Here is a 25078-nt window from a genome sequence, read left to right as displayed (position 1 = left end):
GATCTGAAACTAGACCCACAGTTGTTTCCTCTTTTTATTCATACCTGTTGAGTTTTAAGTAGCTACTATTCATAGAAAGAAGAAAAAAAGAAAGAAAAAGGGAGAGAGAGAGGAAAAGGAGGGAGAGACATAACAAAAACTGATGAAGGTGTGTGTGTACCTTTCTGAGGCAGCAAGAAAGAGAAGTTCTCCTGTAAGAGCTGGCTTAAATGGAGAGGTGCCCCCTTTTGTTGCATTTCAAGGAAAGACAAACAGGTCATACCCATAAAATGAAGAAAAGAACAGGAGAAGCAAATATGAGCCAAGTAAGGGTGGAGAAGCAGCACCAGGGGTCAACCAGGGCAGAGGATCTTTGTATTTCAGACTCAGATCACTAGCCTGCAGGTAAAACAATCATTGCCAGGAACATGAGACAGGACTTTAGCTTCTTGGCGCCCAATTCTTTGAAAATTTCTCCCAACTTCTCACTCTCACTCACAGTACAAGTTGATGAGGCTGAGAACTGAGGCAGTTGCCTGGGTGACTCAAGGAATAGGAAAATTAACTCCAGTATCTATGCCTATATATTACATCAGAGTTGAGGGAGACTTTTTTGGTCTTCCTCCCTGATTTCCATGCTATATTCCGAAACATAATGACTAAATTTGGCTTTAACATATCACAGGTGGTTGTCATTTGCAAAAATGAGTTTACGCCATTTTAAATGAAAATGCTACGGACTGTTCTGTCCTTAGCCACAAGATAGTAAGTCTGATCAAAGGAAATGAAGCAGCATCTCCTGACATAAGTTCCGTTTCAGAACTTCCCATGCAAGTTGGGGGATGTGGATATGACAGGAGTTATTGTTTCTGGGTAGGTAGTTTGGCTGTATTTGAAGAAAACAGTTGGAGACTTTATCTGAAAATATTCCATAGTAATGGAAAATTTATGCAAATTCATCTATCTATTCTATATCTAGAATATATATGTATATGTGTTCTAAAATATATAGATATGTATATCTATACATACATATATATGGATGGTTTGAGCCTAGGAATTCAAGGGTTATACAAACTCATCTATTTATTTTATATACATATAGAAACATATACATATTTTATATACATATACATATATACATATATAGATGTACTATCTATATATAAATGTATCTATATATGTATATATGTATATATCTGTATATATAACTATGTACATCTGTACCTAGAACATATATATGCATATATGTTCTAGATATAAAATAGATGAGTTTGCATAAATTTTCCGTTACTAAGTAATATTTTCAGATAAAGTCTCTAACCTTTTTTATATATATATATATAGATATGTGCATGTGTGTGTGTGTGTGTGTGTGTGTGTGTAGTGGTATCAGGAAGGGATTATAACTTTATTGTTTATACTGTTCTATGTTGGTTGAATTTTAAGAAACTTGCACCACTATATAATCTCAGGAAATTAAGCTTGATTTATTTATTTATTTTTGAGACAGGGTCTCACTCTGTCACCCAAGCTGGAGTGCAGTAGTGTAACCACAGCTCACCACAGCCTCAACCTCTGGGCTCAGATGATCCTCCCACCTCAGCCTTCCAAATAGCTGGGATTACAGGGTGTGCACCACCTCACCTGGCTAATTTTTCTATTTTTCATAGAGATAAGGTTTTGCCATGTTGCCCAGGATGGTCTTGAATTTCTAGACTTAAACGATCCACCCACCCCAGCCACCCAAAGTGCTAGAATTACAGGCATCAGCCACTGTGCCCATCCCAGCTTTTTTAATTTTGGAAAAAAATTTTAGAAACCTATCTAATAATTTTTGGGGGCTGGGCACAGTGGCTCACACCTATAGTCCTAGTACTTTGGGAAGTCAAAGTAGGTGGATCACTTGAGCACAGAAGTTTGAGACCAGTCTAGGAAACATAGTGAGGCCCCATTCCCACTGTCTCTACAAAAAAATACAAAAAAAAAAAATCTGGGTGGTGATGTGTGCCTATAGTCCCAGCTACTCAGGAGGCTGAGGTAGGAGGATAACTTGAGCCCAGGAGGTCAAGTCTGCACTGAAACAGAATAAAACCCTATCTGAAAGAGAGGGAGGAGGGAGAGAGAGAGAGAGAGAGAGAGAGAGAGAGAGAGAGAGAAAGAAAAGAAAGAAAAGATTTTTTTTGGTTAATGTTAATAGAATTCTAAAAATTAACAACTATATTTTATAAAGAATATCTTTGCTTAAAATACAGAAATCTTACTAGTTTTCCATTTGAACTAATTTCTCATCTAAAGAAGCAACGATGAAATCTCGTATTTTCTAGGCATCACATTTTCTATGTTAAACTATTAAATAGCTAACTAGGAATGAAGAAATAAAAAATGGAATCATGTTTCCTCTCTTAAATCAGAAACAAAAGTTACTTGGTACTTCAAAGTACTGATTGTCCTTGAGATGTAAAGGAATGTCTAATGTTCCACATCAATAATCTGACCCACATCAGAAGCTATTTTGGATAACAGGAAATAGTTATCTTTATCAAACATATAAAAGTTCATGTTAATATGTGGCTGATTGTAAAACGATCCTGCCAAGAAGAAATGCATTAGAGCATTTCAGTCTGGTGGCCTGTACTTAAGGCTGAGTCAACACTTCCATGATACAGCTTCATCTTTGAGGCTCCAATAACTGAGCCAATTAAAACCAATTCCAGGTTAAAACTCCACACATAGCTTTCTGGGCAGAAAGGCTCTCTTTATAGAGACAATTTTACTTTTCTAAATGCACATTTTTAAAGATATTTTTATAGTTGTGATTAAAGCTTGGGGTTTTTGCTAATTTAAAAAGGTAATTTTTTTCTTTTTCTTGGATGTGTATGTGTTCATTAGAGTATTGCTTGGTTTTAAATAAAATAGGCAGAGTATGCTATTCAAGTGGTTCCTACCTTCCCAAAGCAAAGTTAAAATATTAAGTTCAGGAAAGTAATAATTAACAACTATTCTTCCTAAATGTCTTGGACATGAAATTGGAGCCAGTTTCTTCTAGGATAATAAAGAGTGCGTTAACATTACAAATCTGTGGTTTAAATACCCTCCATGTTCGCAGTCTGTGGCTTGGCAGTGCTTGGAGAGAAAGAGCCACAGTTTGTTGTCTGTGACCCAGTGGCCATCTGTAGTGTGGCAAGAAGGGGATCTCATTGGCATTTCTGTCATAATGTGGCCTAGTTCCTAAAACCTGGCATGAGGATTAAAGTGATGAAGGGCCAGGGTCCAAGCTGAAGACGAAGTGTAGAAGAACACAGGGAGACTCTAGGGACTACCCAGCATTAGCCCAGGAAGGACCTAAACCAGCAATTCCCTGCAAAATATTGCAAAAGCAAAATTGTGATTACAATCTGGTCACAACTTTACAGTTCCTGAAGGGCCAACACATAGCTGTCAGTTGCAGAGTTAGAATCTTACCTTTAACAGTATCTGGATCACAGGAGATGCTCCATTTATATGTGTCTTAGGAATAAAGTATCTACTAAATTGCCACTCTGACTGCATTTTACCAATAAAAGAGCACACAAATGCAAAGAAATGAATCAATCATATGGCAAAGTTTTCAAAAGAGAGTGTCCTTATTTTTTTAACCTATAGCCTGATAGTTAAAATTTACTAGTTCATGTGACTACAGTGTGTAAGGAAGTCCTATAGAAAACTGTTTGCAACAGCCCTTCTGAAGCAACAGAAAAAAAATGATGTCGAGATTTTTTTTTCATATATTTGTTGGCCAACATCACGGATCAATAGAGAAATGCAAATCAAAACCACAATGAGATACTATCTCATGCCAGTCAGAATGGTGATTATTAAAAAGTCAAGAAACAATAGATGCTGGCGAAGCTGTGGAGAAATAGGAACACTTTTACACTGTTGGTGGGAGTGTAAATTAGTTCAACCATTGTGGAAGACAGTGTGCTGATTCCTCAAGGATGTAGAACCAGAAATACCATTTGACCCAACAATCCCATTACTGGGTATATACCCAAAGGAATCTAAATCATTCTATTATCAAGATACATGCACACGTTTATTGCAGCATTATTTACAATAGCAAAGACATAGAACCAACCCAAATGCCCACCAATGATAGACTGGATAAAGAAAATGTGGTACATATACACCATGGAATGCCATACAGCCATAAAAAGGAATGAGATCATGTCCTTTGCAGGGATATGAATGAAGCTGGAAGCCATCATCCTCAGCAAACTGACACAGGAACAGAAAACCAAACACTGCCTGTTGTCACTCATAAGTGGGAGCTGAACAATGAGAACACATGGACACAGGGAGAGGAACAACATACACCAGGGCCTGTTGAGGGGTGAGGGGCAAGGGCAAGGAACCTAGATGATGGGTTAATAGGTGCAGCAGACCACCATGGCACATGTTAACCTATGTAACAAACCTGCACATTCTGCACGTGCATCCTGGAACTTTAAATAAATAAAAAATAAAAATAAATAATAAAAAACACTAAAATGACGAACTAAAGCATGTGCACTCTCTTGCTCTCTCTCTCTCTCTCTCTCTCTTTCTCTCTCTCTTTTCAAAGGCACACCATGGACAAGGTGAATTCACTAATATCCATTCAGTAAATATTTAGTGACTATTTACCTCATTTTGCAAAGTTGAAAAAGATACTGGCTATGGCCTCAATAGCTCTAACTATTTATAATAAGTGCTCTAATTACAGGTAAATGCAGTGTTCATAATTTTATATAAATTAAGCACACACTAAATATTAGTCATGCTTTTTAACTCAGAAGAGAGCTAAAAAGGCCATGTTTCTTAATGAAGTATATAATTTTATCACAAGGGAAAATGCTTGCAATTTCATAACTCTGGAGAGGGTCAGACACTCTAGAATCCAGTCCTATTTTGCCTTAACTAAATGCATGACTTTGTACCAGTCCATCTTTAGGAACCTCAATTTCTTGTCTTTAAAAATCAGAGTCAGGGCAGGGTGCAGTGGCTCATGCTTATAATCCCAGCAATTTGCAAGGCCAAGGCAAGCAGATCACAAGGTCAGGAGATGATCATCCTGGCCAACACGGTGAAACCTCATCTCTACTAAAAATATAAAAATTAGCTGGGTGTGGTGGCACACACCTGTAGTCCCAGTTTCTCAGGAAGCTGAGGCAGAAGAATCACATGAATCCGGGAGGCAGAGGTTGCAGTGAGCCAAGATCATGTCACTGCACTCCAGTGTGGTGACAGAGTGAGACTCTGTCACACAAAAAAAAAAAAGAACGAAAAATCAGAGTTAAACAAGCTGATTTTGAAAGATTTTTCCAGACCCATTCCAAGATGGCCAAATAAGAAATGCTCCAATCTGCAGCTCCCAGCATGATTGACACAGAAGATGGATGATTTCTGCATTTCTAGCTGAAGTACCTGGTTCATCTCAATGGAACTGGTTGGACAGTGGGTGCAGCCTATGGGGGGCAAGCTGATGAAGCAGGGCGGGCGTCACCTCACCCAGGAAGCACAAGGGGTCAGGGGATTTCCCTTTCCTAGCCAAGGGAAGCCGTGACAGACTGTACCTGGAAAAACAGGACACTTAAGCCCAAATACTGTGCTTTTCCCAAGGTCTTAGCAACCAGCAGACAAGGAGATTCTCTCCTGTGCCTGGCTTAGCAAGTCCCACACCCATGGAGCCTTGCTCACTGCTAGCACAGCAGCATGAGATTGAACTGGTAGGTGGCAACTGGCTGGGGGAGGGGTGTCCTCCATTGCTGAGGCTTAAGTAGGTAAACAAAATGGCAGGGAAGCTCAAAATGGGCAGAGCCCATGCAGGTCAGCAAGACTTACTGCCTCTATACACTCCACCTCTGTGGGCAGGGCACAGCTGAACAAAAGGCAACAGACAGCTTCTGCAGACTTAAATGTCCCTGTCTGACAGCTCTGAAGAGAGCAGTGGTTCTTCCAGCATGGCATTTGAGCTCTGAGAAAGGACAGACTGTCTCCTCAAGTGGGTCCCTGAACCCCGTGTAGCCTAACTGGGAGACACCCCCCCCACTAGGGCCGACAGACACCTCATATAGGTAGGTGCCCCACTGGCATGAAGCTTCCAGAGGAAGGATCAGGCAGCAATATTTACTGTTCTGCAATATTTGCTGTTCTGCAGCCTCCACTGGTGATGCCCAAGCAAACCGGGTCTGGAGTGGACCTCCAGCAAACTCCAACAGATTTGCAGCTGAGGGACCTGACTGTTAGAAGGAAAACTAACAAACAGAAAGGAATAGCATCAACATCAACAAAAAGGACATCTACACCAAAACCCCATCTGTAGGTCACCAATATCAAAAACCAAAGGTAGATAAAACCACAAAGATGGGGAGAAACCAGAGCAGAAAAGCTGAAAATTCTAAAAACCAGAACACCTCTTCTCCTCCAAAGGATCACAGCTCCTCACCAGCAATGGAACAACACTGGAAGGGGAATGACTTTGACAAGTTGACAGAAGTAGGCTTCAGAAGGTCGGTAATAACGAACTTCTCCGAGCTAAAGGAGCATGTTCAAACCCATCACAAGGAAGCTAAAAATCTTGAAAAAAGGTTAGACGAATGGCTAACTAGAATAAACACTATATAGAAGACCTTAAATGAACTGATGGAGCTGAAAACCATGGCATGAAAACTTCATGATGCATGCACAAGCTTCAATAGCCGATTCGATCAAGTGGAAGAAAGGGTATCAGCGACTGAAGATCAAATTAATGAAATTAAGTGAGAAGACAAGGTTAGAGAGAAAAGAGTAAAAGGAAATGAGCAAAGCCTACAAAAATAGGGGACTATGTGATAAGACCAAATCTACGTTTGATTGGTATACCTGAAAGTGATGGGGAGAATGGAACCAAGTTGGAAAACACTCTTCAGGATATTATCCAGGAGAACTTCCCCAACCTAGCAAGGCAGGCCAATATTCCAATACAGGAAATAGAGAGAACATCAAAAAGATACTCCTAGAGAAGAGCAGCCCCAAGACACATAATTGTCAGATTTGCCAAGGTTGAAATGAAGGAAAAATGTTAAGTGCAGCCAGAGAGAAAGGTCGAGTTACCCATAAAGAGAAGCCCATCAGACTAACAGCCCATCAGACTAACGGGATCTCTCAGCAGAAACCTAATGAGCCAGAAGAGAGTGGGGGCCAATATTCAACATTCTTAAAGAAAAGAATTTTCAACCCAGAATTTCATATCCAGCCAAACTAAGTTTCATAAATGAAAGAGAAATAAAATCCTTTACAGACAAGCAAATGCTGAGAGATTTTTGTCACCACTAGTACTGCCTTACAAGAACTCATGAAGGAAGCACTAAACATGGAAAGAAACAATCGCTACCAGCCACTGTAAAAACATGCCAAATTGTAAAGACCATTGACGCTATGAAGAAACTGCATCAATTAATGGGCAAAATAACCACCTAACATCATAATGACAGGATCAAATTTACACATAACAATATTAACCTTAAATGTAAATGGTCTAAATGCCTCAATTAAAAGACACACACTGGCAAATTGGATAAAGAGTCAAGACCCATCAGTGTGCTGCATTTGGAAGACCCATCTCATGTGCAGAGACACACATAGGCTCAAAATAAAGGGACGAAGGAAGATCTACCAAGCAAATGGAAAGAAAAAAAAAAAAAAAAAAAAAAAGCAGGAGTTGCAATTCTAGTCCCTGATAAAACAGACTTTAAACCAACAAAGCTCATAAGAGACAAAGAAGGCTATTACATAATAGTAAAGGGATCAATTCGAAAAGAAGATCTAACTATCCTAAATATATATGCACCCAATAGAGGAGCACACAGATTCATAAAGCAAGTCCTTGGAGACCTACAAAGAGACTTAGACTCTCACACAATAATAATGGGACACTTTAACACCCCACTGTCAACATTAGACAGATCAATGAGACAGAAGGTTAACAAGGAAATTCAGGACTTGAACTCAGCTCTGCACCAAGCAGACCTAACAGACATCTACAGAACTCTCCACCCCAAATCAACAGAGCATACATTCTTCTCAGCACTACATCGCACTATTCTAAAATTGACCACATAATTGGAAGTAAACCACTCCTCGGCAAATGTAAAAGAACAGAAATCACAACAAACTGTCTCTCAGACCACAGTGCAATTAAATTAGAACTCAGGATTAAGAAACTCACTCAAAATCACACAACTACATGGAAACTGAATAACCTGCTCCTGAATGACTGCTGGGTAAATAACAAAATGAAGGCAATAACAAAGATGTTCTTTGAAACCAATGAGAACAAAGACGCAACATACCAGAATCTCTGGGACACATTTAAAGCAGTGTGTAGAAGGAAATTTTTAGCACTAAATGCCCACAAGAGAAAGCAGGAAAGATCTAAAATGGACACCCTAATACCACAGTTAAAAAAAAAAACAGAAAAGCAAGAGCAAACAAATTCAAAAGCAAGCAGAAGGCAAGAAATAACTAAGATCAGAGCAGAACTGAAAGAGATAGGAAAACAAAAAGCCCTTCAAAAAAATCGATGAATCCAGAAGCTGTTTTTTTGAAAAGATCAATGAAATTGATAGACCACTAGCAAGACTAATAAAGAAGAAAAGAGAGAAGAAAGATGCAATAAAAAAATGATAAAGGGGATATCACCACCGATCCCACAGAAATACAAAGTACCATCAGAGAATACTATAAACACCTCTATGCAAATAAACTAGAAAATCTAGAAGAAATGGATAAATTCCTGGACACATACACCCTCCCAAGACTAAACCAGGAAGAAGCTGAATCTCTGAATAGACCAATAAAAGGCTCTGAAATTGAGGCAATAAATAATGGCCTACCAACCAAAAAAAGTCCAGGACCAGATGGATTCACAGCCAGATTCTACCAGAGGTACAAAGAGGAGCTGGTACTATTCCTTTTGAAACTATTCCAATCAATAGAAAAAGAGGGATTCCTCCCTAACTCATTTTATGAGGCCGGAATTATCCTGATACCAAAGGCTGGCAGAGACACAACAAAAAAAAGAGAATTTTAGACCCATATCCCTGATGAACATCGATGCAAAAATCCTCAATAAAATACTGGCAAACCGAATCCAGCAGCATATCAAAAAGCTTATCCACCACGATCAAGTTGGCTTCATCCCTGGGATGCAAGGCTGAACAAACATATGCAAATAAATAAACGTAATCCATCACATAAACAGAACCAAGGACAAAAACCACATTATTATCTCAATAGGTGCAGAAAAGGCCTTTGAAAAAGTTCAACAGCCCTTCATGCTAAAAACTCTCAATAAACTAGGTATTGAGGGAACATATCTCAAAATAGTAAGAGCTATTTATGACAAACCCACAGCCAATATCATATTGAATGGGCAAAATCTGGAAGTATTCCCTTTGAAAACTGGCACAAGACAAGACTCTCACCACTCCTAGTCAACATAGTGTTGGAAGTTCTGGCCAGGGCAATCATGCAAGAGAAAGAAATAAAGGGTATTCAATTAGGAAAAGAGGGAGTCAAATTGTCCCTGTTTGCAGATGACATGATTGTATATTTAGAAAACCCCATTGTCTCAGCCCAAAATCTCCTTAAGCTGATAAGCAACTTCACCAAAGTCTCAGGATACAAAATCAATGTGCAAAAGTCACAAGCATTCCTGTACACCAACAACAGACAAACAGAGAGCCAAATCATAAGTGAACTCCCATTCACAACTGCTAAAAAGGGGATAAAATACTGAGGAATCCAACTTACAAGGGATGTGAACGACCTCTTTGAGGAGAACTAAACTACTCCTCAACGAAATAAAAGAGGACACAAACAAATGGAAGAACATTCCATGCTCAGGGATAGGAATAATCAATATCATGAAAATGGCCATATTGCCCAAGGTAATTTATAGGTTCAATGCCATCCTCATCAAGCTACCAATGACTTTCTTCACAAAACTGAAAAAGACTACTTTAAAGTTTATATGGAACCAAAATAGAGCCCACATTGCCAAGAAAATCCTAAGCAAAAAGAACAAAGCTGGAGGCATCATGCTACCTGACTTCAAACTATACTACAAGACTACAGTAACCAAAACAGCATGGTACTGGTACCAAAACAGATATATAGACCAATGGGACAGAACAGAGGCCTCAGAAATAACACCACACATCTACAATCATCTGATCTTTGACAAACACAAAAACAAGAAATGGGGAAAGGATTCCCCATTTAATAAATGGTGCTGGGAAAACTGGCTAGCTATATGTAGAAAGCTGAAACTGGATCCCTTCCTTACACCTTATACAAAAATTAATTCAAGATGGATTAAAGACTTAAATGTTAGACCTAAAACCATAGAAACCCTAGAAGAAAACCTAGGCAATACCATTCAGGACATAGGCTTGGGCAAGAACTTCATGACTAAAACACCAAAAGCAATGGCAACAAAAGCCAAAATAGAGAAATGGGATCTAATTAAACTAAAGGGCTTCTGCACAGCAAAAGAAACTACCATCAGAGTGAACAGGCAACCTACAGAATGGGAGAAAATTTTGCAATCTACCTATCTGACAAAGGGCTAATATCCAGAATCTACAAAGAACTCAAATTTACAAGAAAAAAACAAACAACCCTATCAAAAAGTGGGCAAAGGATATGAACAGACACTTTTCAAAAGAAGACATTTATGCAGCCAACAGACACATGAAAAAATGCTCATCATCCCTGATCATTAGAGAAACGCAAATCAAAACCACAATGAGATACCATCTCATGCCAGTTATAATGGTGATCACTAAAAAGTCAGGAAACAACAGATGCTGGAGAGGATGTGGAGAAATAGGAATGCTTTTACACTGTTGGTGGGAGTGTAAGTTAGTTCAACCATTGTGGAAGACAATGTGGCAATTCCTCAAAGATCTAGAACTAGAAATACCATTTGACCCAGCAGTCTCATTACTGGGTATATACCCAAAGGATTATAAATTCATGCTACTATAAGGACACATGCACATGTATGTTTATGGCAGTGCTATTCACAATAGCAAAGACTTGGAACAAACCCAAAAGTCCATCAATGATAGACTGGATAAAGAAAATGTGGCTCATATATACCATGGAATAATACTATGCTGCCATAAAAAAGAGGAGTTCATGTCCCTTGCAGGGGCATGGAAGAAGCTGGAAAACATCATTCTCAGCAAACTATCACAAAGACAGAAAACTAAACACCACATATTCTCACTCACAGGTGGGAACTGAACAATGAGAACACTTGGAGATGGGGGGTGGTGGGGGGTCCATCACATACCAGGGCCTGTCTAGGGCGCTGGGGAAGGATAGCATTAGGATAAATACCTAATGTAAATGAGGAGTTGATGGGTGCAGCAGACCAACATGGCACATGTATACCTATGTATCAAACCTGCACGCTGTGCACATGTATCCTAAAACTTAAAGTATAATAAAAAAGAAAGTTTTTCCATCAAAAATTATGAAATTTTATAACTCTTTCAAGATCACAACATTTCAACCATTAAGCGTCACCTAGGAAACTATTTTAAAATGCAGATCTATTCCTGCTAGTGACGTTTACTTTTATAAAAATGCAGATCATTGTATAGATAATGTTAAATTGCCAAAGTGGGATGTTTAATATTACTAGCCATCTTCCATATATTTATAAATGTTTAATGGAGTTTTATACAACTATTGTTATCATCATATTAAATGCATAAAGATGATTTCAAGACTCAGTGTTGTCGTGAAACTATTTTTTTTAAAGCACAAAGTAACATAAGAAAATATACAAAACTTTCAAACATATCAGAAATAACATTCCTTATTTGATTATTATTATGGTGGCAAGAGTTATTATTTTGAGAAGGAGCCATTTTATCACACAATTGAGCCATATTTCATAAGAAACAAAAACATAAAATCAAATAAAAGTTGTTAGAGTATTATTTGTACACATGCATTTCCAGTCTGATTAAAACATCCTTTATATTAATTAGTTATTAAATTCATTAATTATGCATAAGTGTTTACCTAGAATAATTATATACTCAAAGAAGTGTCATACCATTAGAACACAAAATGGTCTCAGAATATCTGACTCTTACTCAAGAGTTTGGCAATTCTTTCTCAACAAAGTGTTTTCACACCTTTTGACTTTTACAGACACAAGAGCAAAGCACTGTTTAGGAATTGTTTACATCTTCACTGAATAAGACAAAGTCCAGAGACAGAAATTTTCACCAGTGTTTTTGTATGCCATGCATCACATTTCCTACTAATTGTTGGAACAGAGAAATTAAAGACATATAATTAGCATGAATATATCCAGAAATAAGCAAAGTGATTACTAGTTTCTCATCATGATTATTCAGTATGACCTAAATGATTTTGGTGGGAAACTTGATATTGAAATAATTAATATTCAAAATGATCTTTCCTTGTAAAGAAATGTATAGGCAAGCTTCACTTCATTAAATAACCATGAAATCATCTTTATAATAAGTATTTTGAACCCAGAAAGATACAGTTGTAAGTGATGGGTGGGCTCCCAGCATAAGTAAGCCGTACAGAGGTTGCCTGACAGCGCTCAGGAGCTAGTGCTGGGCCGGGCACGGTCACTTATCTGTAATCCCAATACTTTGGGAGGTCCAGGTGGGAGGATTGCTTGATGCCAGAAGTTCAAGACTACCCTGCACAACATAGTGAGCCCTCGTCTCTATAAAAATTTTTTTTAAAATTAGCCAGGCATGGTGGCACATGCCTGTCATCCCAGCTACTTGTGAGGCTGAGGTGGGAGGATTGCTTGAGCCCAGGAGGTTGAGGCTGTGTTGAGCTGTGATCTCACCACCGCACTCCAGCCTGAATGACAGAGTGAGACCCTGTCTCAAAACAGCAACAACAACAACAAAAGGATCTAGTGTTGATTCTGGTCAAGGCAGCATTGAGATGAGGATGAGAGAGTCTCCCTTTTACAAGACTGATTCCAGATACAATTTGAAACAGCTAATGGCTCCCTTTGATGTTTTGCTTCCATTCTTCTTCATACTTTTCTACCTCTTAATTTCTCTTCTGCAATGACCCTAAAGTCTTCAGGGTCCCAAGTCCTCCAAATTCTGACCTCCTCCCAGGACTAGCTTCATGGTGTGTGAGCTGAGTGGTTGCACAGGGTCCTGCACTCTGGTGGGTCCTGCACACAGTTTTATGCCCTGCTGTGTATTAATTGCTCTTAATAACTGTTTATTTTGTGCTGAGTACTGAAAATAAGGTAGCCAATCTTGCCTCCTATCCATAATGATCCTGTGGTCATTAACAACTATGCAAAAGAACAACCTTGAAAGAATATGCTTGAATATATGAATACTGAGTTACCCCTCAATTCTGTCGGAGACTGAAATCCCTCAAATATATACTTAGGAACTTGGTTTGCCACTTAACCACTCTAGAACTCTGTTATTTCATCTGCAAAATAAGAACAGCAAATTATGAACTCTAAGTTCCTTCCCATCTAAACAACCACACCAGCCTATAAGGACTTGCGCTTTTTAAAGGGAAGAGGTTTTTGCAGAGTAAAAGATGACATGAAAATAATTTAGACCATCCAGTAGTCTGCTACCCTGGTTAATTTCCTTAATTATATGTGTCTGTTTTTGTGGAAGTTTTATTTATTCAACTATTCATTAAATAAATACCCATAGTATCTACCACTCAGTTTTTAAATTTCCCCAATTACTATGTCACTCTCGTAGACCACAGCTCCATGAGGAAACAAAGTCTTTAAGTTACTCTTACATTTGTTTTCAAAAGACTTGAGCACAGTAGATGCCCAACAAATATTTGTTAAATGCATGAATGTATGATTGAATAAACTAAGTACCTGCTAAATGTCAGCTGAAAAAACATGAGTACCTACTTGTGCTTAGTACTGGATATCCAAAGTTGAATAAGACAAGATGCCTACTTTCAAGGTTCTAATATACTAATGGGGCACAGAGATGCTTACATAAACCCTTACAGACTAATGCAGTCAACACCTTAACAGAAACATGTTCAAAGTAGAGTACAAACGAAGAATCCTCTCACTCTGGCTGCTGGTATTAGGAAAGGCTTCACAGAGGAGGCAGGATTTGAGCTGAGTCTTGAAGCTCGAGAAAGGCAAAAGGTAAAAAGAACATGTAAGGCAGGGAAATGAGATTGAGATTGGCTTGAAGGGATCTAGAAATTGTTCGGGGGATTGCAACCCCATGGTTTATGGAGGCTGAATAGAAATGAAGAACGGAAGGTTAATCGAAGTCAGGCAATGAACACCCTTCCAGCCATAATGAGTTTATCTGGAAGGTTATAGTGAGTCCCTGCAAGCTTCTAAAGAGGGAAAAAGGCAATGGATGTAACTGGAATTGCGTTTTTAAAGATCTGTCTTATTACAACACTGGGATGTGGTCCAGTTGAATTCCTAGGTTTCTGGATGTACTGTAAAAATTCCACTTTTTTCTGTTGAATAGTAAAGGAAGGAATGCTCATATCAGCCAAAATTGGACAAAATGAAAATAATCCGTGAGAAGCCCCAGAAAAGCGAAGAAGCTGAAAAGGCAGGCCGTGAATATGGAATCAGTGTAATTCTTGGCAAGGTGAACACAGTGGCTCTTAACTTATAACAACAACAACAACATATAACAGATACAACATCAACGAATAACAACAATGACAACGACAAAGAACATCAAGATAGGTCCTGAGAATCTCAAAATTCTTCCCAAGTCAATAAACAAGTCAACAGCGGAATAAAGAATAGGCAGATGAAAGGGACTCAAAGTGTCTCCTGACACATGTGAGGAGAAAGGAAGCAAATGAATGGAAGGCAATTGCATAATTCTAGGTAAATAACTTTTTTAATATGGGTGGAGATCACTGTTTACTAAATATGAAAGATTAATATCAGCAGAGGAAGGAATTGTTTGTTTTTAATCTAAGAGTCATTGTGAACAATGAAAAACAAAAAGGAACATAAGTTACCACAGAAACCATTTGTTAAATACTTAACAAACTTCACGACATCAAAATAAGTCAAAATTGCACATGGATAATTTGATACTGAATCTGTCTGGGGCAGTCACCAACTTCTTTGAGATGTTTCCATGTATTTATTTGAGAAGAAACAAATAGAAAACTATCATTGTCTATCCTCAGCATTATAGAAAGGCTGCATATATTCTTATACAGTAAATTCTCAACTATTTAAAATAAATTACTACTTATGATTAACTGAATACCTATGATTAACACTGAATACTTATGATTAACAATTGCCGAATTAAACTACAGACTGTCATACAAAGATCAGAAACTAGGTATTTAGGTGTAAGAAGCACACACACACACACACACAAAAGTGTCAACATCCTCATTAGCCCCAATCTGAAAGAATATAAAAGAGAATAATAACAACCTGGGATGTGAATTGTTTTTCTAAGTTTCTTAAGATATATGAGGGATCTGCCACAAGAAACTGAAAGTCTGGTTCCCCGCTTTATGAGTACATATTACCTTAAATTATACGTTCATGGAACTCTAAATTTCATGGGCACTGGTGTGGTCTTCTCTCCTATTACTGAGGCCAACCCAAGGCCTCAGGTCTGATTCAACATAGACAGGGTCACATATTAGCCAGCAAGCATAGTGGCTAATAGAGTTTTTCCAAACGCAGATGCAATTTCCCCAATTCAATTGCCTTACTTTTGGGGAGGGTTCCATCCAGGTTTTGATGGAGAGGAAATCCCAGAGTTACAATGTTTCAGACAATCCAGTCACCTGTAGCATCATACTTTCTCTTTTCTTTTCAAGAATTTGAGCCCTGGGCCGGGCGCGGTGGCTCACGCCTGTAATCCCAGTACTTTGCGAGGCTGAGGCGGGCGGATCACGGGGTCAGGAGATCGAGACCATCCTGGCTAACACGGTGAAACCCCGTCTCTACTAAAAATACAAAAAAACTAGCCGGGCGAGGTGGCGGGTGCCTGTAGTCCCAGCTACTCGGGAGGCTGAGGCAGGAGAATGGCATAAACCTGGGAGACAGAGCTTGCAGTGAGCTGAGATCTGGCCACTGTACTCCAGCCTGGGTGACAGAGCGAGACTCCGTCTCAAAAAAAAAAAAAAAAAAAAAAAAAAGAATCAGAGCCCTGGCAGAGGTAATAAAACAATGACCAAAGCAAAGAAAATAGACATTTCTGACTCCATAAAGATCTTCCCCAAAACACAAGCAGGAATAATACTAGTTTTGTTACATAGCAAAAATCTAGAGAAATAATGACAAGGGGTGCAAGTGGAGACGTCTAAGGGGAGGGGTGCCCAAGGAAAGAAGGCATTGAGAGGCGGGGCAGCCACACACAAGCGTTCAAGATGGTACCGAGAGGAGAATTTCACAAAGGCCATCGTCAGCTCATAGCACGGTCCCCAACTCCACAAGAGCGGGAGGCCGATTGAGGGAGGGCCTGAAAGAAGAGACGTCTTACCCTTAGGACTTATTTCTAAATGGGCTCTACATAAGGTGTAGAATCATATTTAACGAGTTCTTAAAGAATTACTCTTGGCCGGGCGCGGTGGCTCAAGCCTGTAATCCCAGCACTTTGGGAGGCCGAGACGGGCGGATCACGAGGTCAGGAGATCGAGACCATCCTGGCTGACACAGTGAAACCCCGTCTCTACTAAAAAATACGAAAACTTAGCCGGGCGAGGTGGCGGGCGCCTGTAGTCCCAGCTACTCGGGAGGCTGAGGCAGGAGAATGGCGTAAACCCGGGAGGTGGAGCTTGCAGTGAGCTGAGATCCGGCCACTGCACTCCAGCCTGGGTGACAGAGCAAGACTCCGTCTCAAAAAAAAAAAAAAAAAAAAAGAATTACTCTTAACCAGTGAATTTCTGAGCATCCTGAACTTCCTTATGGGCAATGCACAAAGCCATTCTTTATTTTTCCAGAAATGATTTTAAATGATAGGCAGGCACACGTACACCTGCTCAGACCTGATATTTATATATAAAATACACATAATCTTTTTATACATTATGAACATGTAGAAACATGTACATGTAAAGAAAATTAACAACATTAACACAGTTGATCGCTCCCTCCTTGAACTCATTATTTCTTTGGCTTTGAGACCTTCCTTTTATCTTTTTTCTTCCTACCACACAGGCTGCAGCTTCTTAGTCTCATATATGGGACTCTACTCATTCCCCACTTCCCTCAGTGTTGACTGCCCCATTTCACAAACCTCTTTTCTTCTTATCTGTCCTGGCTCCCTGGGTGGTGCCAACCAATCTCACAGCTTTAAACGCTACCTCTGTGCTGACAATGTCCAAATATTTTCTCCTGCTGTGTCTCCTCCACTGATCTCTACAGTTACATACATATACTCAACTCCTTTCCTGGAAGTCTACCAGGCATCTAAAATGTAACATGTCCAAAATAAGCTCTCAGTTTTCCTCCTCAATGCTGTTCCCCATAATGGTTTTTCTTTATTTCAAAACTAAAAATGAGAGGACCAACTTTAATTTTTTCTCTTATACACCAAACCTAATCCATCAACACATTGTTTTAATCTTACCTTCAAAATATATCCAGAATGTTACCACCCCTCTCCCCATCCACCGTTCAAGCCATCATCTGTCTCTTGACTTGTCAAAAATAACCTCTATTCTGGACTCCCAGCTTCCCCCATTGAAAATCAATATAATATTAACTATTTATATTATATGCACTTAACAAATACTTATGAAGTGTCCATATTATGAAATGCACTACGCTAGACAATGTGTAGGTCACCGATGTGAGTCTGATCCAATTCCTGTCCTCAAGGTTTTTATATTCTGGGTGAATAGTTTAGATACATATGTGCAACCCAATACAAGCAACACGAGATAATTGTCATATTGTGCTATAAAGAGCTAGAGGGGTTTAGAGGAAGGAGAGGAAATTTCTGATTGTTTTGGCAATAAAGCCTTTGCGGAGGAGGTTGCATTGAAGTTAGGCCTTGAAGATAAGTCAGGTTTTAGGAACAGTGACTTGAGCTCATTCCAGAAGGTGCCCCAGAAGGAGATGAAAGAGTCAGGACATCTTCTGAGCATGGAAAGCAGTGACACTTGGCTGACATAGGTGGATATCTAGGGGAGCTAGAGGAAAAAGAGCTATTACAGTTAAAATGGACTTAGAATATGGAATCTGAGCCAAAGAAGTTGGGAATTCAACAGGGAGGTCAAAGAAGTAATTTTGGTACATGTGTTTAATGTTACATCATAAGAGTAACAAAATTAAGGTAATATGTTTACAAAAACTCATGTGGAGGCAATATGATATAGAGGGATACTTTATGTTTTATTTGTAGGCCTTAGACACTCTTACTTTTAGAGGCCTGCCACACACTATATCAAAGGTGCAATAAAGTGTACTTACGTGCCATATAAAATATATTGACACATATATAATTTTTGAATTGATTTACATTTGACTGCTTGCCATAATTTAGCATTTATAAACCTTTGCTCTTTTTTTTTTTTAACAGTTTTCTTTTTCTATTTGAGAGACAATATTTTATAGGTCACTGAAGATCCTGAAGGCCTGAAGCACTTTCTCCATAAAGCTCAATGGACGAAATAGGTTTACAAACAGAGAGGCTTAGAGGACCAAGCACTACACAAATGTAAAGACTTCATAAATTTATTAATAAGAGTAATGTGAACAAGTAATATACCATTTAAAAGGAAAATGTGCTTAAAACGTTGTGTTTACAAAAACAACAAACACATCACTCATTCAGGCAAGATGTGTATCTTTAAACTGATTTTATAGTAAAAACCACTCTTGACTAAAACCAAAATTCAGATATACATTCTTCAAAAAGAGGGCAGGTAAAGCAGGACCCAATTTAACTGGTTTAATTGGTTCACTGCCTTAACCAATTTTATCTTCGGTTCATTAAGTTAGGCATAATGATTTATTCATTTGTTTATCAAAAATGTATTTAACTATGATGCTCCAAAACATAAAGAAATGATCACTGTATTGTATCATACTTAAATTTGAGATAATTTTACACAACATTTATGTGGGAAAAGAGAGATTAAACCCAAAGGGATTTCAGCCTAAATATAATAAATGAGTTTTTGACACTGTTTTGTGTTTTAATAAGAGTCATTAAGTTAGAGTAATAAAGTATGAAGTTTTTTGGACTTTTAAGTTTAGGGGTACATGTGCAGGTATGTTACACGGGTAAATTTGTGTCATGGAGGTTTGTTGTACAGATTATTTTATCATCCAGATATCAAACATAGTACTTATTAGTTATTTTTCCTGATCCTCTCCCTCCTCCTAGCCTCCATCTTCCAATGGGCCACAGTGTCTGTTGTTACCCTCTATGTGTCCATGTGTTCTCATCATGTAGCTCCCACTTATAAGTGAGGACATATAGTATTTGGTTTTCTGTTCCTGTATCAGTTTGCTAAGGATAATGACCTCTAGCTGCATCCATGTCCCTGCAAAAAACATGATCTTGTTCTTTTTATGGCCGCATAGTATTCCAAGGCATATATGTACCATATTTTTTTATGCATTCTACCATTGATGGGCATTTAGATTGATGCAATGTATTTACTACTCTGAGTAGTGCTGCAATGAACATCCGAGTGCATGTTTCTCTATAATAGAATGATTTATATTCCTTTGGGTATATACCCAGTAATGGGATTGCTGGGTTGAAAGATATTTTTGTCTTTAAGTCTTTGGGGAATCACCACACTGTCCTCCACAAAGGTTGAACTAATTTACACTCCCACCAACAGCATATAAGCATTCCTTTTTCTCCACAAGCTTGCCAATATCAGTTATTTTTCTTTTTTTTTTTTTTCTTTTTTTTTTTGACTTTCTAATGAGAGCCATTCTGACTGTTGTGAGATAGTTTTGGCTTTGATTGGCATGTCTCTAATCATCAGTGATGTTGAGCTTTTTTTCATATAAAATCCAAGGCAATCCTAAGCAAAAAGAACAAAGCTGGAGGCATCATGCTACCCAACTTCAAACTATACTACAGGGCTACGGTAACCAAAACAGCATAGTACTGGTAGAAAAACAGATACATAGATCAATGCAACAGAACAGAGAACCCAGAAATAAGACCACATAGCAACAACCATCTGATCTTTGACAAACCTGACAAAAACAAGCAGTGAGGAAAGTCTTCACTATTCAATAAATGGTGCTGGAATAACTGGCTAGCCATATGCAGAAGACTGAAACTGGACCTCTTCCTTACAGCATATACAAAAATTAACTTAAGATGTATTAAAGACTGAAATGTAAAACACAAAACTATAAAAACCCCCAGAAGACAAGCTGGGCAATACCACTCAGGACACAGGAACAAAGATTTCATGATGAAGACACCAAAAGCAACTGCAACAAAAGCAAAAATTGACAAATGGGATATAATTAAACTAAAGAGCTTCTACACAGCAAAAGAAACTCATCACAGTGAACAGACAACCTACAGAATGGGAGAAAATTTTTGCAAACTATGCAACTGACAAAGGTCTAATATCCAGCATCTATAAGGAACTTAAATTTACAAGAAAAAATCACAACACCATTAAAAAGTGGGCAAAGAACATGAACAGGCACTTTTCAAAAGAAGAAGATATACAAGCAGCCAACAATCATAAGTATAAAAATTAATCAAGGCATTATAAAAATGTTTCAATCCTCACAAAATGCCAAGCTTTTTATTTCCCAAGCTATGATCATAGCCAATTATGCTAAATTAAAAGAAAGTTACATTTTCATCAATTATTCATTATTATTTCATTCTACTTTTCAGTATACTTTCTGTTAGTCTGAAGTTTTCTTTTGTGTGATGAACTTATAGGAAATATTATACTTAAAACAAAAAAGGTTTAAGGTTTTTATTACTCAAAAAATTTTCAAGAGGAGATTGTGATTACCTTATACTGAACAATTAGCAAATTTCATAGCTGTATCTCCAAGGGTAAATTCTTATCCTTTTTTGTTTGTTTGTTTCTCTTTGAATCTATTCACAAGGTTTAAAAATCAAAATTTGTCCTTGCAGTAAATAATCCTACTCTCCTATTAATTTTTTTGTATATACAACACCTAAGCATACACATTCTAATGTTTTCTGGCATTTATCACTTGTTCTATAAGATTGCATTGATGTCACCCCATCCTACAATAACCAACACTGATATGTTCATTTTAAAAACATAAAGTTTAATACAGTATGTTGACATTTAAAATGTAGTTAATAAAAGTCAGCCAACAAGTTCTTTTTAAGTAACTATGAAAGATTACAAAAAGCCTTAAAATGTTGTCACTATCTAAAAGAAGTTTATAATCTGAAGAGTTCAGCCATTTATTTTCTTAGTTGTGACTATAAACTAAGTAACTCCATAAGCCACCTGTTAAGTGGATCCCCTTTAGTTAGTCTTGAAAAGCAGAATATGTATGTACTAATTATGTGCATTTAAAGTTTTAATACTCCTTTATTATACTATTGTCCTGTATTTGCTTTTAAGGTTATATTTAAATTGATTAAAGTTCCAGAAACATTCATTATTCTTAAAAGCAAATGAAACTCCGCATTGCAGTCTGACTGCTCATCCATAATTCAGTATCCCAGCCTAAAACATTATGCTCAAACAAGCACAAATATTGGCAAAGGTGAAATATTGAACGGTTACTCTTGCAGCTAAATTATGTAGCAATCTCTGTGTGTGCTTTAATTTCCTAGTCCCAGAAATAAAAACTAAAAGCAGGAAAAATAGTCAGCAATTATGGGTGTAAGCTAAATAAGCAAGGGAGTAATGCCAAGTTGCCATTATTCAAAGCTCCATGCTCTTTATTAGTTATGCACAGGTCTGAAATGACAATGAAACCCAAAAATGGGAGGAAAAAAACCCCAAACACATTAGTTACTCATTATAATATATCTAGACAAAGAAAAAGGATTCTAGGAGAATGTTCTTATGAATTTAAACTTTGAAAATTAGCAACTCTGGTTCTGTTTACACTAATGGAAATTTACTTTTCTTCAAATTTGTCTTCATTATCTGGGCAATAACACCAGCCCTCCATTTATTAGGATCTTGGGCACTTGTTTGGAGGTTCCAGCGGGTAAGCAGCGTTAGTAAATACCCTTGACAGGGGACAGATCTCCTCTTTCTGTGGAGATTGGCCCCTCTTTGGACTTAAAGCAGTAGTAAATATGCACAGTGACAACTGAGAGCAAGAGACCTGCACCCCACCAACTGAATCAGCAGAATTAATCCAGCTGATCAATTTGTTAAGACACACTCACCAGATCACTTTCACTTCCTGCCATTTCACTGAGTTTCCTTTGATGCAGGCTAGATGTGTTATATTTTGTAGCAGTACAGACTTTACATTTTGTAGCCAACATAACCTATAGACATGAAGTAATTGATACCAAAGGCTGGTGATAAGGATCTCGTGCTCAGGAGTTTTGTCTTCTGAATTTTAAGGCTTACTCTTCTAACTTTGTCAGGTACCCTTATGCCACCTTATAACTCTCTCTTTTATAGAAAGGAAAGCTAATTAATGCAATAAGTATAGTTACTTCGTTATGTAATAAAATGACTAGTTTTATACAGCACAGAGTATATAAAATGATTAACATTCCTCCAAAAATCTGGATAGTTAGAAAAATTTGCAGGAAAAAATTGCAACAAATTATCAAGCTGTGCCTTCTCATCTAGTTTTCTTCCCTGACTATTTGAATGACTCACCATATCACAGAATTTATCATTTTTAAAGCTCCTTTAGTAAATTATCTCATCGAGCTTCACAACAATTCTGAGAGGGGCTAAGCAGATGGGAGCAATCCACATTTTGCAAATGGGGCACCTAGACACGTAGATGTTAAATAAGGCATCCACTGTCACAGGCCTAGTGTGTGACAGGGTGGCAGGCTCCAGCTCTTTCATCCACGCCACAGATTTCTCAAGCAAAACTAAATCTACTATAAAAACATAATAAAACACAACATTAAATTATCCATACTCTTCACTTTCCTCTCACCCCAACCCAATTATCTTAATAAAAGGACTTCCACTCAAACTAATATCAGAATGAAGAGTAGAGAGTTTGTAGGAACACAGTCTGATTCTGATTGAGTTTATTCAAATCTGCTGTTTGCAGCTTTCACTTATGGCCAACATGTATGTCATGCAGAGAATGTTCACATCTAATACACTCAAAGGAAAATCTGCTTTATTACCTTATTATCTTCCCCACACTTTTGTAAGGGATTCACAGGCTTCCTTTCCATCATTTCATAGATGATGTCATTGAGGCACAAAATGGTTCAGTAATTTACCCTCAGACAAACAGCCAAGACAAACATAGACAGTGGAATGGAACTCAAATTCAGCATTGCATCTACCCAGGTGACAATGTACAACTGAAATCTGAGATCCTTGGGTACTGGGCAGACCCAAGCAGAGAAATTTTCAGCCCATGGAAAAGATCTAGACCCAATTCAGCAAGGATCTTTTATCTAACAAGGCTCTTTCTGGCATGACATGAGGGATTGGTCAGCAAGAAATAGGAAACACATACCACTTACACTGAAGCATCACAAACCAGTCCAGGCAGACAAACATTAGTAGGGAGGTCACTTGAAGACAGAAGCTGTCAATCAAGTTGGTGGTCTCTGGACAGACATGGAGAAACTCCTAGTTCCACCAATATCCTGATTTTCTATAGCTGTGAGCACGTTCTGGGTCATGAATATCCAGATTTAAGAGCCTACTATGTATCTGAAGGTCAAGAATGCTTAACTGGAAATCACTGCTCTGCACAGCAAATACATTGTAAGCAAAGAAAGTGGGTCTGTGACAAATTAATATCACTGATACTGTGCGAAACCACAATGATCATTTGTTGGAGATACTAGAAAAGCTAAAAGTCAAGCTACAACATTATTTTTAAGTTCTCTTAGCAAAGACTAGCACAAAACTCTTCTAAATCGGGGTATTTTTATACCTTAAAACCATTCATTTGAAGGCTGGGCTTATGACATTGAATATATCATTAGAATTCTGACAATGAAGCAATGAATATATCATTGGGATTATGATAAAGAAAAAATATTTTTAGATAACTACAGGCGGTCATTATATGTGTTTCAAGGAATATTGAAACACAAATGTAAAAAAAATTGACAATTAGAATCTATTCACCTATGAGTTTCTATAGCATTTCCCTGTGAGTTCTCTTCTAGAAAGCAGAGAACAGCAGCTGGGCACGGTGGCTTATGCCTGTAATCCCGCACTGTGGGAGGCCGAGGCAGGCAGATCACCTGAGGTCAGGAGTTTGAGGCCAGCCTGGACAACATAGTGAAACCCTGTCTCTACTAAAAAAACAAAAATTAGCCGGGCATGGTGGCGCATGCCTGTAATCCCAGCTACTCAAGAGGCTGAGGCAGGAGAATCGCTTGAACAGGGAGGCGGAGGTTGGAGTGAGCCGAGATAGCGCCACTGCACTCCAGCCTGGAAGACAGAGCAAAATTCCATCTTAAAAAGAAAATCCAAAGCAGAGAAGAGCACCACTGAGGGATACAGGACTAGTCTGTACCCTGCCACGAACCATTCATCTCATCACATCGGTTCATCTCTCTGGGCCTCTTTTGCCTCATTTTTCTTAAAAAGTTTCTAAATATCGGCCCGGCGCCTATAATCCCAGCACTTTGGGAGGCCGAGGCGGGCGGATCACGAGGTCAGGAGATCGACACCATCCTGGCTAACACGATGAAACCCCGTCTCTACTAAAAATACAAAAAACTAGCCGGGCGAGGTGGCGGGCGCCTGTAGTCCCAGCTGCTCGGGAGGCTGAGGCAGGAGAATGGCGTGAACCCGGGAGGCGGAGCTTGCAGTGAGCCGAGATCGCGCCACTGCACTCCAGCCTGGGGGACAGAGCGAGACTCTGTCTCAAAAAAAAAAAAAAAAAAAAAAA

The 25078-nt window shown here is 38.4% G+C and overlaps 1 protein-coding gene across 2 annotated transcripts in view; it reads right to left on the bottom strand.

Moving 5' to 3' along the window:
- SYNE1 (spectrin repeat containing nuclear envelope protein 1) overlaps positions 1–25078 on the bottom strand; it is a 528817-nt gene that overhangs the window by 494560 nt on the left and 9179 nt on the right. The gene's annotated exons all lie outside the window — the stretch shown is intronic.

Source organism: Theropithecus gelada, chromosome 4, assembly GCF_003255815.1.
Source record: "Theropithecus gelada isolate Dixy chromosome 4, Tgel_1.0, whole genome shotgun sequence".
In the NCBI taxonomy this organism is placed as follows: domain Eukaryota; kingdom Metazoa; phylum Chordata; class Mammalia; order Primates; family Cercopithecidae; genus Theropithecus; species Theropithecus gelada.
Note: the sequence above shows the minus strand (reverse complement) of the source record. Positions and strands in the feature narration are given on the sequence as shown.